Below are 15829 nucleotides of genomic sequence, written 5' to 3' on the forward strand. Positions count from 1 at the left end.
AGGCCATGTTGACCAGGAGTTTTTACATAATGAAGTCAGCAGATAAATGCAAGGTGACATTTTGCTTGTAGCTATTAATCTGTCCCTCTGTACTTCCATTTTGGAGCAGTTTATATTATACTATGTTGTTTGAATGTATAAGACTCCTATACAAGAGAATCTAGATGTACAAAGAACAACAGCATGAAGAAAAGGAAAAGATATGTTACTACTGCTTGATAAACTTGAATATGACTGTATTTGGAAGGCAACACCCACATGTAAGCATGCTCTAAAGATAACATTTGTGCTGGTTAGAAAGGATGAATGGGGTGTCTGAAATCCTGAGGAGATAAATAATCAAGACCTCTTGAAAATGGAAAGGCCTTCTCCTTAGCAACCATATGAAACATGAAAATGAAAATGAGATCAATATATTTAACTTAGTAAGATCTGGACTTCCGGTGAGCGACAAATGGCGACGGACACGGATCACCAGTGCTCCTGGTGACCACCCAAATGTTGCGCCTGGGAAGAGCCTAGCTCTCCCCTCCTTACCGCGGATAGAGACGGGAGGAGTTGCAAGGTTGGCTGGAGAACCCGATGGCCCCAGCAGGTGCCCATTCCCCAAGAGTGGGTGGCTGAGAGGGTCCGGGAAGATCCGGACAGCAAGGCGCGGCACGGGAAGCAGGGGATCCTGCACAAGCCGTACGCTTCGCTCACAAAGACTAAAGATTCAAGCAGAAAGCCGCCTGGGAGGGGGCAGACGGCAAGAATAAAAAAAAATTGTTCTTAGCTTCCAAGGAAAACTACGGAGAACTAAGAATGAGAACGAAAATTGTGAGTTGATAAATGCTTTATTTTCATCTTTCTGGCTAAGCTGGGACTTGGGGGATTAAGGGCAGGGCAAAGATTCGGGGGAGACTGAGTCAGGGAAACATATGAACGCGCGGGCTATCCCCCCAAAATCTCCCCTGTTGGTTCTCCTGCCAATATCCGTCAAGATAAACGTCAAGATAAACTCAAGCCTCAAGACTTATTTTCACTGTCCCATTGTTTACTGCAAGATTTAGCTTAATTTGTTCGCTGTTTGAAACGGGAAAGCTACAAGAATAGATAGCTTAGTCTGAACATCGAGTCCCAGGTCGGTTAGTAGAGAAGGCACGGCCAGCAAAGACATTATAAACAATATCCCCTTCTACTAAACAAAAGCCACTCCGACCTTGAAGCCCTCGGCATGTTTTGAAGTCCTTGGCATGTTTTGTCTACGACGCTGTGTGGGTACGTGAGCAAATGGACGGAAGTGGCGATGTGTAAGGAGGAGGGGCAAGCTTACTGAAAGAGGTGCACTACCAAAAGGAGGAAGAAGGAAAAAACAGGAAGTGCTGCTCCACGGACGCCAATTCAGAAACACATACCAGAGAGACTAAAAGAAGGATAGAAGAACAGGAAGAGACGGATCTAGATGGGACTGCGGGGAAGCATATCAATTCTTGGACGCTAGAAGCCGTAACTAAAGAACCCGACATTGTGGAGCAGCGAGTTATAGTACACAGCACAAAAAAAAAATAGACAGGAGAGTCTGAAGAAGATTAAGGACTGAGACGTATGAGAAGACAGCATCGGACCGGACAACCCAATAGAGAGTCTACAAGAGAATTAAGGCAAGATACCAATGTAGGTGAGACAATATATTTCTCAAGAATAATTAAATAAAGTGAGAAAACTCAATTGAGAAGAAAGGAGGGAGAGGGGAGAGGAGAAGGAAGGCAGGAGGAAGAAAGAAGAAGAAGGGGACTCCTCCAGAGGTGGAAGCCAGCGGTTCCCCCCCCCCCCTTGCTGTGGGTGTGTTTTTTTTTTCTTTTCTCTTTCGTCCACATAGAAAACAAATAAAGATATGTAATTTAAATTTTGGGCATTAAATTAACTATAAACAATTAATTAATTAAGAACTTAAACAATCAGGTAATTGCTATTCAGATTAATTGTTTCAGGGAAGGGGAAGACTGTTAGTATTTAAATTAATTGTCTATCTGCATTTACGAACTATTCTATTAATTAATCAATTAAGATTTCAACAGATAACAAAGTAGCACCAAGAGAGTGTTAATCCCTGGGATTTCAAAGGAAATAATGATAACAGCAAAGTGGAAAATGGAAAAAGACCCGAAAGACAACAAATCTATGTTACGCAGAGGATCGCTGAATGATGAGATAAATCTAAGGGATCTAATGAAGGAGATTCAATCGATCTCAGCTAAGCAAGACATGATCCAAAAGGAGGTACAAGCCATCGCTGCTAAGCAGGATCAACAACAGAAATCGCTACAAGAAGATATGAAAGATCTAAAGGAAGAACTCAGTTCCCTAAGAAATGAAATGCTCAATAATACAAAAGAAATTCAGGAAATAAAAGCGGAAACGATTAATAACACGAAAGATATAAAAGAACTGAAAATGGACAATAAGAAAACGGAAAAGATCCAAAGCAAAATGCAAAAGAAACTGGAAAGCTTAGAATCCAAAAATCAAACATTAGAAAAAATACAAGAAAAATGTGAACATCAAGAGTCAGAATTCCAATTGCGATTCAGAAATATTGAAGAAGATTCTAAAGAAAATATTAGAACGGTGGTGTCACAACTGATCGCCAAAATTCTCCAATGTTCGGAACCAGAGGCCGATTCTCAAATTGATCGGGTCTATAGAATACAAACTAACTACGCAAAGAAGAACCAATCAATAAGAGATGTAATTGTCCGCTTTATCAAGAAAAATACCAGGGATGAAATTTTAAAAAGTAATTTGTCCAACCCACCCTACTATAAACAAAGAAAAGTAGCAATAATGAAGGAAATCCCCGCATCAATAATGAATAGAAGAAGGAGATACTATTTTTTCACAGATGAATTGAAAAAGCTGAACATCAGATTTAGGTGGGAAAAATTCGAGGGGATTATGACAACTTATAAAGGAGAGAAATTCTGGCTGACATCAGAAGATAAAGCCAGGGACTTTTACAGGAAACTTAAGAGAGAGATAGATCCAGAGTCAATATCACCAAATAAAGAGAAAGTGCTCAATCCAAAAAATCCAAAAAAGAGAAGATTTGACTCACCAAAAGAAATCGAGGAAAACCTAAGACGGAAAGACAAGACGGACAAAGCAGCCCCATCTTCAGAGGCAGATGATGAAGAGGACGACGACAGCCCAATCGATGACAGCCCAATTGATGAATGATTTTACCCAAACAATAAAATGTTTTTCAAACAATATTAACGGTCTGAACTCGCCATCCAAAAGGAAAAGACTATTTAGAAAATTATGGAAAGAAAAATATAATATTACAGCCCTACAGGAGACACACATAGCAAAAAAACATGTAAAATATTTGGTAAACGACCCATTAGGACAGGTATATTACTCCTCGGATATTAAGAAAAAAAGAGGAGTTGCACTATATATAGACACCAAATTTAAGCCGTTGGAAAAATTCAAGGACAATGAAGGAAGAGTTATAGGGGTAATGATAGAGATTGGAAATGAGAAAATCCTTCTATGTAATATATACGTACCAAACGGCCCAAAAACGAAATTTATAAAATTTGTTTGGGAAAATATTAATCAGATAGATTTTGATCACATAATGATTTTCAGAGATTACAATGGGGTGCTAGACAATAAATTAGACAAAACCTATAATCAAAAGAGGAAAAAAGAATTCAATACCCTGCCAAAAATGTTCATAAGATTTAAGGAAGAATTTGACCTGAAAGACACATGGAGGGAACTTAATCCTAATCAAAAAGACTATACCTATCTTTCTAGCAGACATCATCAATGGTGAAGAATCGATATGATTTGGGTGACCAAAACATTGTTAACCAAAATAGACAAAATTAAAGTATTATCAAGAGACCTTTCGGACCATTGTCCACTTGTTATGGTAATAAATCATAAAAACCATAAGAGAAAATGGAGACTAAATGATAATTTAATAAAATTAGAGAAAGATATAGATAGAATAAAAATTAAATCAAAGGAATTTTTAAAACTAAACGATACCCCTGAGGTGAGCCCACAGACAATCTGGGATGCCTATAAGGCGGTAATCAGAGGAGATTTAATTCAATTAAGCGCAAGTAAAAATAAAAGAAGGAACCAAGAAATAAACGACTTGGTTAAACAAATCGATTCAGAAGAAAAGAAACTTAAACAAAATCCCAAAAATCAATTGACGAAAAGGAAATTAGAATTATTAAAAAAACAAAAAAATACTTGGGAAATAGAGAGACTAGCCAATCGGTTAAAATGGATGAAACAACAAACGTTCGAAAATGCCAATAAGCCAGGTAGGTGGCTGGCTCGAATGATAAGAAAGAGGAAACAAAATAAACACATAGCTAAAATAAAGGTAGGAGATAGAGAGATAATTAAAGATGAGGAAATAAAGGAGGAATTTAAAATCTTCTATAAAAATTTGTACTCAAAGGATCTCATAGGTCAGGAAAACATTGTAAAGTACTTAGGAGAACAAAAGCTATCAAAAATAACGGAAGACCAGAGAACGTTCAAAACTTTCAGAAACTTCCGAATATTCATATGTACCTCGTTAATGGAGGATGTGCATGAGTGTGAAAGAAAACATTATTGTCAATGGGGAAACTTGAGGGGCTTCTCTCTCCCTCATTTTTTTCAGCTATCCTAATGAAACTTGCTACAGTGGTAGAACACATTTGCCACTGTTAGCTCACCAAATCTAAGAACATTTGACTTATCCTCAGATTTTTGGTGAATTTTCAAAGTTTTTATAAAAAACATTTCTATTAATAACAAAAATCTGTTCCTGGTTTGAAAGTGTTCTTTCCTGTATCATTGGGTTTTCTGGGGCTGAGAATGTGTTACTTGCCAGAGATCACCCACTGGGTTGCCATGGCTGAGTGGGGAAAAAAGCCACATTCGTAGTCCAAATCTCAAACCACTACACTACACCATGCTGTCTCAAAACCGGTGGCTGCTAGCCCTAGCCAGGAGGGAAAATGCTCAAGAATTGGTTGCTTTCTATGAGGCTGCCATTAAGCCCATGGCTTGCCCCAGCCAGGAGAGTACACACTCAGTACTTGGTTGCTTTCTCTGGAGCTGCCTGTTGCACCTCAGCACTGGTTCACCTTGCTATACACACACTCCACCACAGCAGGCTTGAGTTTTTCAGTTTATTGATAAAGAATAGCAAAACTTAACTAAAGCAGTAAAGAAAGCAATAATCCAATTGAGAGCAATTCATAAAACACAGTTCAGTTCGTAGATAAAAATACAGAGATCCAAGAATAGCAAGGCAATTCCAAAGAAATCAGAAAACATGAGCTCCATAAGTATAATCCAAACATGAGACGAGGCATGAACTGAAACCAAGCAAGAGTTGAATCTTCCACAGTGATGGACAGCGATGTTGCTCTGACTAAAATATTTTCAAATTACATGTCCTTAAAAACCTCTTTGCAAGCTAGAAACACATTCCTCTGAGCTCTACCCCCCCCACCCCCCACCCACCCCCCCCACACACACACTTGCCTCCAATTATCACAGGGCACCTGGGGCCTGATCTCAGCTTCAATCTGGAATCCCTGTCTAACACAAATTCATCTCCCTCATTCCCATCTGGGCCATCTGGGCTTTGTTGATATTGACAATTCTCAGACTCCTATGAAAGGTCATCCTTATCACAAACTTTAGAGCTATCCACATTTCCCTGTTCTGTATGTTTCTCTAAGCCATCAACACTTTCTGATTCCAACTGCATTTCAGAAACATCAACATTCCCAGGGACAAACTGCTGTTCAAACTGCTGTTCCACATTTCCTGGAACAGACTGCTCAAACCCTAACCCCCCTTCATAATCAGACTGAACCACAACACTGCCATTAAACCCGTGGCTAGCCCCAGCTAGGAGGGAAAATGCTCAGGACTTGGTTGCTTTCTATGGAACTGCCATTAAGCCCGTGGCTAGCCCCAGACAGAGGGGAAACGCTCAGGATTTGGTTGCTTTCTATGGAGCTGCCATTAAGCCTGTGGCTAGCACCTGCCAGGAAGGAAAATGCTTAGGACTTGGTTGCTTTCTATGCTTTCTGTTATTATGCCTGGATGAAAAGGCTCTTCCCTTTCTGCCAAGACTCAGCACTGATTGGACAAGGAGGCAACCCTAGGCTACTTCTGTGTGTGTGTGTGTATGAGTTCAGGCCTCACAGGGTCGCTTATGAGAAGTAACAGAACAAATCGGCTCCATAAGTGGAGCCACACTAAAAAAGCCAAACATGAGCCAATGCCACAGTGGCCACTGCTGGGTTCACCACCACAATGATGGCAAAATGGCTGATGCAGGGCTACCGATTAGCCTAGAGTACCCATTCTTCCACCACCCCAAGCCGGCACTCCAGATGCCATGCAGGACATGTCCAGGAGATAAGCTGGGCACCAGGGCCCACCATGCAGCTGAGCCAGTGCCTAGCAACACCCCACACCACTGCGGGCAGCAACAAAGCAGGGAAAAGGGAACCGAAGTGCACTCAACACCCAGCCACCACCCCCCAGAGGCATCAAGCAACACTGAGTGGCAACCAGCCAAGGCCAGAGCCCTTGCAATACAGCAGTCAGCACAAGTTGCAGAGCTGGGCCCTGAAACCAGTGCTGCTGCTATTATTAGTGGGTATGCAGGCATGAGGCCTCTGTTGTGACAGAGGGCCCAAAGTCATCATCCCACCAATGGGGGGGGGAGGTGAGAAGCCCGGCTGCCCCCACAGCTGAAACTCCAATGCCACCCCAGGAGCAGGAGCATGAAGGTGAGAGCATGGCGAGGCCAGGCAAGTGGTGCCACCACACCTGGCAACTCAAAGGCACAGTGCCACCACCCTCAGCCTGCCTCACCAAGAAGGGAAGGGGCCCTGTGTGGAGGTAACTCGGGGGCCCTTGATTAAATTACAAGAGGGGTGGGGGAAATTGACCCATTGCCTAAAGTTTCCCACTTCCAGGAATAGGGAGGCAGCAAGCAATCATCTTCAGCACCCACAGGTGCCCAGGTGAAACTGTGGGGTGGATGGGAAGCCCAACTCACGGACCTCTGGGTGATGGTGCCATCTAATGCAACAGTGAGCTCAGATTGAGCTCAATGGGGCAAGCTGCTCTCTAATACAGCCAGGCACCTGAAAATAGTTCTGGGTGGAACTATTTTCATACTAGCTGGCCTCCTTTTGGCGTAGGCAGCAATAAGCTTCCTGTCCCTAGCTGCATGGAGAAGCAGATTGTGTTAATTTACTTTGACAACTGGATTAGTTCAATGGACTTGGCTTGGTTTCAGAATTAATAGCAATGCAGTGGTCTCTCTTCTCTAAACGGTGGTCTGTCACAGTGAAGTAGCTGATGGATGCATTCCTTTTTTCCTTTTTAACTTTTAGACTTAAACCTCTGATATTAAAAGAAACTGGGGGAAATTAATTAAGCAGATGAAATTGGAACTTTGTTCTCTGTCTCACCCTCTTTGTTTTCATTAACTATTTTCTCAAGACTTCCTGTTTTAGTGAAAACATTCAGGCAGCTATAGCTATCTATTCTGATTTCAGTTGTGTGGTTCAACTTTATTTTCTAGCCACATCTTTACAATTAGTTAGTTACACCATAGCATTTTAAGTTTGCTCATGTCATTTGGGCTGCTTGAGAGAAGAAATGAATAAAACTTTCATTTGCCCCTGGTTATATTATAAACATTTGATGGCTAGAGCACTCAGTCATGAATTTTATCTAATTAGCATTGGAGTACTCCAAGAACTGACGTTTGAAAGGATCCATGTGACATTTCAGTGCCAAGCTAAAATGTGGAGCCAGCTATCTCCACTCTTGGGATATTAAGGATGAACATCTTTCTCAAACGCCTGCCAAATTTCAGTTACAATTAGGATATGATCCAGTATGGCTCTGAAATGCTTACACAGATAAAGTAGTCCCCTTGACTTAAGAGATCATGTCACATGCTAAAAGTTAGCCATGAATTTTAGTGAGGTTTTATAAAACTAGAAAAGAGGACAATGATACTTGCAGCCATGAATTTTCATATAAAAATCTAGATAAATGTAATCCCTCTCTTTTTCTTTTGAATGGCAGCATCAAAACAGATTAAATCTCTACTTCTTCCTTCATGTTATGTGCCTTCATGTTTGCTCTGACTTACTACATTTCTAAGATTTTCCTTTCAAAAATATATTCTGATGGGTTTTGTATTGCCTTCCTCAAAGGCTGAGAGATAAAACTTACCTAAAGTCACCCAGTAGGTTTCCCTGACTGACTAGAATTTGAACCATGACCTCTCAAATTCATATCCAATACTCATACCACTAGGGCTGCGCAATTGATGAAAAGAAATTTCAAAATTCATTACAAAATTAGGGGGCACCAGCATTTCATTTCTAAAGTGTTTCTAAAATATTGTTAGTGAAAATTTCATTACTATAACGAGAGTGATGAAATTTCATTACAGTTTTGTTATAGTAATTGCACAAGTGGGGAAACTTCAGGGGCTCCTTTCTCCCTCATTTTTTAATTGGGGTAAAACTTGCTACAATGGTAGAACACATTTACCACTGCTAGGCCATCAAGTTTGGAATGTTTCACTTATCCACAGATTTTTAGGAAATTTTCAGTTTTTATTGAAATTTTTTTAAAAAAAATAAACAAGTGCTATCTCCTTGAATTTTCTATACAATGTCATAAAGTAACGGGATCATTCCCCTAACTTTCAGAAATATTCATACATCTACTAATTTTAGGAAATTTCTTAAAGTTTTGACAAAAATGTTTTTTAAAAAAGGCCACAACAGCTGTCTCTCATATTAATGAATAGAACTTCCATTTAGGAATTTCTTCCCAGCTCAGCACAGAAATTTACATACTAGAATTATTAGTCAATCCTCTTCTTAGCAGATTCAACAATTTATTGGAACTCTGGCTGGCTACTGCTATGGAAGGAAAATAGCTCTCCCCTATCCTTTTTGGGGCTTTCTGATGCTGAGCAGAATTCTGGGAAATGTAGTTTAGGGCAGGGCCTTTTGAATTTTCTCACATAGGGCTCCTCGCCTTCTCAAACTACATTTCCCAGTATTCTGTGCTTTCTCAGTCTCTTTCCCAGTGAACTCTGCTTTCTCCTTGCTGTTTCCTCTCGTAATGGTGAAAAGCTATTTATTTAAAGAGGAATGGCAGCTTTTTTGGCTTTGCTTTGCTTGCTTGTGCTGAAAATGAAACTGACTTTGGAAGGCTTCAGAGCAGGGGTCCCCAAACTAAGGCCTGGGGGGCACATGTGGCCCATTGAAGCCATTTATCTGGCCCCCGTGGCGGTGGTGGCTCCCTCCTCCTCTGCACCTTTCCCACCTCCTTCCGCGCCTTCCAAAGCTTTGCTTGTTTATAATGGTATTTTAATTATTATTTAATTAATACATTTTTAGATACTCTTTATTGAGATTTTATTGTTACAATAATAAAATATAATTAGATTTAGAGAAATAGATACGAAATAGTAATAAAGATAATAGAAAAGAGAAGTCATCCTAAGTACCAGTTATGATGTGTGTGTGTGTGTGTGTGTGTGTGTGTGTGTGTATATATATATATATATATATTAGATTGTATTTACCGTATTTAATTATTAAGGGGTGCTTTGCTTGTGCTTTTGGTGCACAAAGGCAGAAGGGGGTTGGACTATGTGATGTCCCATGGGACCCCGGGCCGTGAACCTGACTCCATTGTGGACAATAGCAATGAGGAAACAGGTTTAGTGCCAATTCAGCAAGATTCTGCTCCGTTCCAGATGTTCCCTATTGACAATTCCAGTTCAGTGCTCATTAAAAAGGACCTTGGTATGGAGTCTTCTCTTCCCAGCTCTCCCCCCTTTGATCGGAAAATGTTTGTGCAAACAGACAGACAGGAGAGAGCGGGACAAAGACAAAGTGCAAGATTAGCAGCAAGGGAATCTCTTGATTAGCCTATTTTCCCCTGAGAACTCTCGGGGAGGATCGCATCTGGTGGAGATGTTTGCTTTAGCTCTTTTCCCTTGGGAAAAGAGTGGTTGGACACCTGCTCTGTGCAGAGATTTGAAGTTCCTTAAAAGTTCTGTGCGCTGGCTAGTCAGCGCGGAGTCAACAAGTCAGTTTGAAGGGTTAGCTTCGTTTCCAGCCAAGTGTGGACTGCGTTTAAATCCGCTGCCTTCCAGTCTTGTCGTATCTAGCCTTGCCGTGTTCCTTGTCTTGTTTCACCATGTTCCCAGCCTTGCATCATCGTGTCGAGTATCCAGTTTTGTCTTCAATTCCTTGCTTTGGACTTCCTTTGAACTCTAGTAAAATCTTGGACGCTTTCCCCACTCAAACTTCTTGGAAGTTCTTGGAAGTTTGAGTGTGTTTCGGTTTGGATTATAACTTTGAACTCTAATATTATATACTGGACAATATATTACTGGACTATATTTGACCTTCCCTGAAAGGTCTATTGATGAACTATAATTTCTGCTTATTTTTGTTCTTATTTACTAATTCCTTAATAAAGATATTAGACTGTTATTGGCCTCAGTGTATTGGTTTCCAGTGCTCTCGCTGCCAGGGGCTAAATAGCCCAAGGGGTCTCTTCCAACCCTCTTTATTATTTTTATGATGATGATGATGATGATGATGATGGTGATAATGATGATGATTAGCAACATTGAGGCTTTATTTGTTCCCGTTTTATTTTTTCACTTCAAAATAAGCTATGTGCTGTGTGCATAGAAATTCGTTCAGTTTTTTTTTTAAAACTATAGTCCGGCCCTCCAACGGGTCGAAGGACCGTGAACTGGCCCCCTGTTTAAAAAATTGGGGACCCCTGCTTCAGAGGTTCACAAAATTAAAACAAAAAAGTATTGAGTATGTTTCTAGTCTTCAATTTTTGATGCAGGCCATGCCCACATGTCGGATATCATGTTGTACATACAAATTTAACTAATTTGATCTGACTTATGAGGACTAGCATTAATTTTCACAGCCCTATAAACCATGGCACTATGGTTGTCTACCTTTTCAGTAGGATCTATAAAGAGCATTGTGTATGAGATTTGCCGTCATACAAATAATAGAGTTCATGGAGCATCACCAGCAACTATCACACAGCTGTTTAGTGGCATGGGGGGGATTTCTTTTGCATCTGGTAAGAAAAGACTGCACTATTTATTTTAGCAGGAAATTCCGGAAGATAAGGAATGGAATGAATGTGTCCTTTGAAAAATTAAAATCCTTTGGACTAACTGGGAGAAAGCTGTGTGGAAATCTTTGTTTTCTTTTTGCTGCTTTCAAAGTTCCTAGGAAAACATATAGAGAGATAGGCTACATCAACAATTGAATAGAAACATTTTATTAAAAACATGTTATAAAGGAGTGTACAATATCAGTGTTTTTGTACAATGTTGCATTGCTAAGCCAACTACAATAGGTAAGTTTTCTAAGACAATAAAATGAGACAGAATTACTTTTGCCACAAATTTTTCTTTCTTATGCATTGGTCAGTCTGTGAAAGACTGAACAATTCTCAGAAATTTGATTGCGTTCATTAGTCCAAATAAAGGTTTATCTAGCAATACCAGGAAATCAGTTGCTCCAAATTTCTAGATACGTCTGCAGGAAAACAATCTAGAAATGTTGAGCTTCTTCCACTAAGTCCATCTCTACACTCTGGGCTCCATCTGATCTTTATGACTTTCTTCTGCTTCGTTGAACTGTTGTCTGGAAACTGGCCCTTTCCCTTGTCTTAGTTCTTGTTATGAAGTAATTGTGAGGTTCCCAAAGTATTTAATTTCAAGTTGAGCACCTGCTACTCTGTGTTTCCATCTCTGCACCTGTTTTTACTACAAACTACAAAAATTGAACAGAAGTTAAGTTCCATGATTAAAACTAAGGATAGGCACTGGCTGGAAAGAAGAAGGGAAATTGTTCCTTCCTCTGTTAGTTGTTTCTTTTCTTTCAATTTAAACTGACAGTTCCCCAGTGAAAACAAATAAAAGAGATGAAGTCAGTAATCTGTTCACAGAAACAGCTAGACAAACCCATTGTAAAATGGGATAGTAAGGCAGCTAAAAGGCGATGGGAGATGTTAAAAAGGGATACTTATTTTGCAAACTTTGCAAAATTACTTTCAAAGGATTCATGTTTCCCATATTCAATTTGATTCACTTTATATATCATATTTCAAAATAACTGTTCTAAGCCTTATCTCCTGAGGGGACTCTACCTTCTCTTCTCCCAGATAAACATTCCCCAGGAGGAAATGTGGAAATAAAAAGAGAAGAGCAGGAGGAAGCGAGCAAGAGAAGGATGGATGGAAGGAAGGAAGGGTGAAAAAGAATGGACGGAGGGGGAGGGAGGGAGGGAGGAAAGAGAGAAGAAAGGAAAGACAAAAGGGAAGGAGAAAGAGGGAGAGAGGGAAGGAGGAGGAAAGATGGAAGGATGAAAGGATGGAAGGAGAAAGAGGGAAGTAGGGGAGGGAGGGAGGAATGGAGGAATGAGAGAAGGAAGGATAGAATGGTGTGAGAGAGGAGGGTATGATAAAAGAGCTCAAGGGGGTGCATCCAGCCCCCCCCCCAAGTCTGGTTTTGCGCATACCTGCTTTAAACCAATATGAACTCAGTTTATCTATGTTCCTTGTACCTGTTAATTGCATTAAGAAAAGAAGTATCTGCCAAAATAACCAGATTTCTTTTGGCAATGGAAATAGCAAATGTATGATCCTAAATTCAGATTGGGGGTATAGTCAGGCGACAAAGGTTTACAACCTCCAAATCACCTTCCAAAGTTCTCAGTCCAGTTTAGATTTCCTTCTACAAAGAGTTTGCATGTATAGCATGGTGCCTCTTCTGCAGTCCTCCTTTCTCCAGTCAATGAAGGGTGATTTACAGGGTGACTGTGACAGAAAAGAGGGGAAAGGCATAGTGAAAAAATCTACATCTACTTCCTTGGAGCATTGAATAACTGAGGGAGGCTGAATACTGAAGAGAATCCAATCTGGTATTGTTTCCAGTGCTTGGAATAAAAGTTCAGCAAGTCTTGTGTCAAAGAGCTCAATATATGAAAGACCTCCCAGGTGTCCAATATCAACATTCAAGCAATTTGGTAGGCAACTAAAACTACTCCTATGAGCAAACACCTTGGTATAGTAAAGATGTATTTGAACCAACTGAAAATGGGGAGTGGGGAGAGAGGAAACAACCTCAAGGGGATATACTTTTTAAAGAATTGATTTGACAATTTCTTCCCAAAAGGTAAACACAAATTTTGTTCTTTCTGTTATTTCATGATTGAAACCACCAGTGCATTTCCAGTCCTCTGCAAGCAAAAGATTAGATACCCAACCTAGCTTTTGGAGGATTACTTTGAAAAGAGAATTACCTGAACCAGTATCAACTGCTAAGAAAAACAATTCCATTATTTTCAAGTCACCTTCTTCATTATTGTCTTCAGAAGTTACTTTCTGAAAAGAATAAAGTTTAAAAAAGACATATATAGGAATGGCTTGAAGTTTCCATTCATTTTTAAGTCTCTTGTAACAAATCTGTAAACTATTTCAGATTATGTCAGAAAGGATGGCTTGAAAAAAGAAGGAAAAGAAAATAATGATGATGACCCAAATATAAGGTAAACAGAATTTAGAAAAGTAACTGGCATTTTTGTAACAAGGAAGACAAATTTATGGTTATCTGAAAACTGTCTTTAAAATAAGCAAACCATAGGCAGTGATGAGTAGAAGTTAATGATGAAATATGTGTGTGTGTATACAAACATACATTGTCACTGAATATATAAAATGAAATGTTTATTTTTTGGATAACATATTTTTTTAGTAACTATTACATCTCTGTCTATTTTTGGGCTTGATTCTTTTCAAAAAATGACTTCTGAAGACACTAATGAAGAAGGTCACTTGACAATAATGGAATTGTTTTTCTCAGCAGTTAATACTGGCATAGGTAATTCTCTGAATATATAAAACATTTTCCAACATCTCCAGTGTCTATCTTTTTGATGATATAGGCTTAGCAACTACCATATTTTTGTTATATTACTGTGTATCTTATGTGAAATTATCATATCACATAGCATATGTCTGTCTATCATATTATATACAATATGGCCCTCTTAGGTAAAGGTAAAGGTTTCCTCTGACGTTAAGTCCAGTCATGTCTGACTCTGGGGGTTGGTGCTCATCTCCATTTCTAAGCCAAAGAACCGGCATTGTCCGTAGACACCTCCAAGGTCATGTGGCCAGCATGACTGCATGGAGCGCCGTTACCTTCCTGCGGGAGCAGTACCTATTGATCTATTCACATTGGCATGTTTTCGAACTGCTAGGTTGGCAGGAGCTGGAGCTAACAGCGGCCGCTCCCGGGGTTTGAACCTGGGACCTTTCGGTCTCCAGCTCAGTGCTTTAACGCACTTCGCCACTGGGGCTCCTCTTATCTGTCATCTAAATATTCATGGTTCCTCTCAACCATGATTTAAAGGAAACTCCTTCTCAAAAGGGTTTGTAGACCTCCTTAAGGACTCATATGCTAGTTATTGTATGTTTCTGGCCCGAGTATAGTCACAATATAGGGTTAATTATTTATCACAATTTCAGGTAGCCACAGGAGGTTTTGGACTGTATCCCTACTGAATACAATGGTCATAATGTATTATCATGCATAAAATGCTGCATATACCCTGTTTCCCCAAAAATAAGACATCCCCTGGAAATAAGACCTAGTAGAGGTTTTGCTGAATTGCTCAATATAAGGCCTCCCCTGAAAGTAAGACCTAGAAAAGTTTTTATTTGGAAGCATGCCTGCCAAACAGAACACCAGGGCATGCAGGATTGATAAATGTATGTATCATAGATTGTTGTGCATAGAAATAATGGTAGTAACAAGAAATTATTGATAGGATTCAGTTTGTCTGATTATGCTAGATTGTGATGACAACTACTGTACAATATGTAATAAGTGTTCATTATTTTTGTTGAATAATAAATGTGAATTCTTCTTCGTGGAAAAATAAGACATCCCCTGAAAATAAGACCTAATGCATCTTTGGGAGCAAAAATAATATAAGACACTGTCTTATTTTCAGGGAAACACGGTATGTAGTGCTTGCAATAAAAATAAAAATGTCAATAACTAATAATGTGGTTAATCACATCTCCACAGTACACTATATTCAGTCAACCTTCCACATACACTGGATTTAGGGGACAGGATCCCCATGAATGAAAAAAAAATGCAAACAAAGAAATTGCTTTTCTTTATCTGAGAGAACACCTCTCTGGGAATACTTAGGACTTCTAGCATAATTCTATGATTAACTTCTGGAATCTGGCCCTAGAAGCACACAGGAGGACCAAGAGATTTCTAATGAAGTATTATCTCTAGAAATTAAAGGTGTGCAATTCGGCTATACCCCGTGCCGTTTTCGGGGTCTGTATTTCGGTGACCCCCTAATCTGTTTTTTGGGAGCTTCCCAAATTCTGGCGGGGTAAGTTCAGTTTTTTCATCAGGCACTGAAAGATTCAGGAAGATCCAGCCCATTGGCTCCCCTTTCCATCATTTTTTCCTCCTCATGTACTTCAACTAGACCTGAGTTTAACTATCGCTTCACACAGGGCTAAATTCAGTGGCATGCACCAGTTTAGCCCAGGTCACCCACAGAGCTCCCCTTTCCATCATTTTTTCCTCCTCATATACTTCAACTAGACTTGGGTTTAACTATCGCTTCACACAGGGCTAAATTCAGTGGCATGCACCAGTTTAACCCAGGTCACCCAC

The sequence above is a fragment of the Anolis carolinensis genome, chromosome 5 (assembly GCF_035594765.1).
Source record: "Anolis carolinensis isolate JA03-04 chromosome 5, rAnoCar3.1.pri, whole genome shotgun sequence".
In the NCBI taxonomy this organism is placed as follows: domain Eukaryota; kingdom Metazoa; phylum Chordata; class Lepidosauria; order Squamata; family Dactyloidae; genus Anolis; species Anolis carolinensis.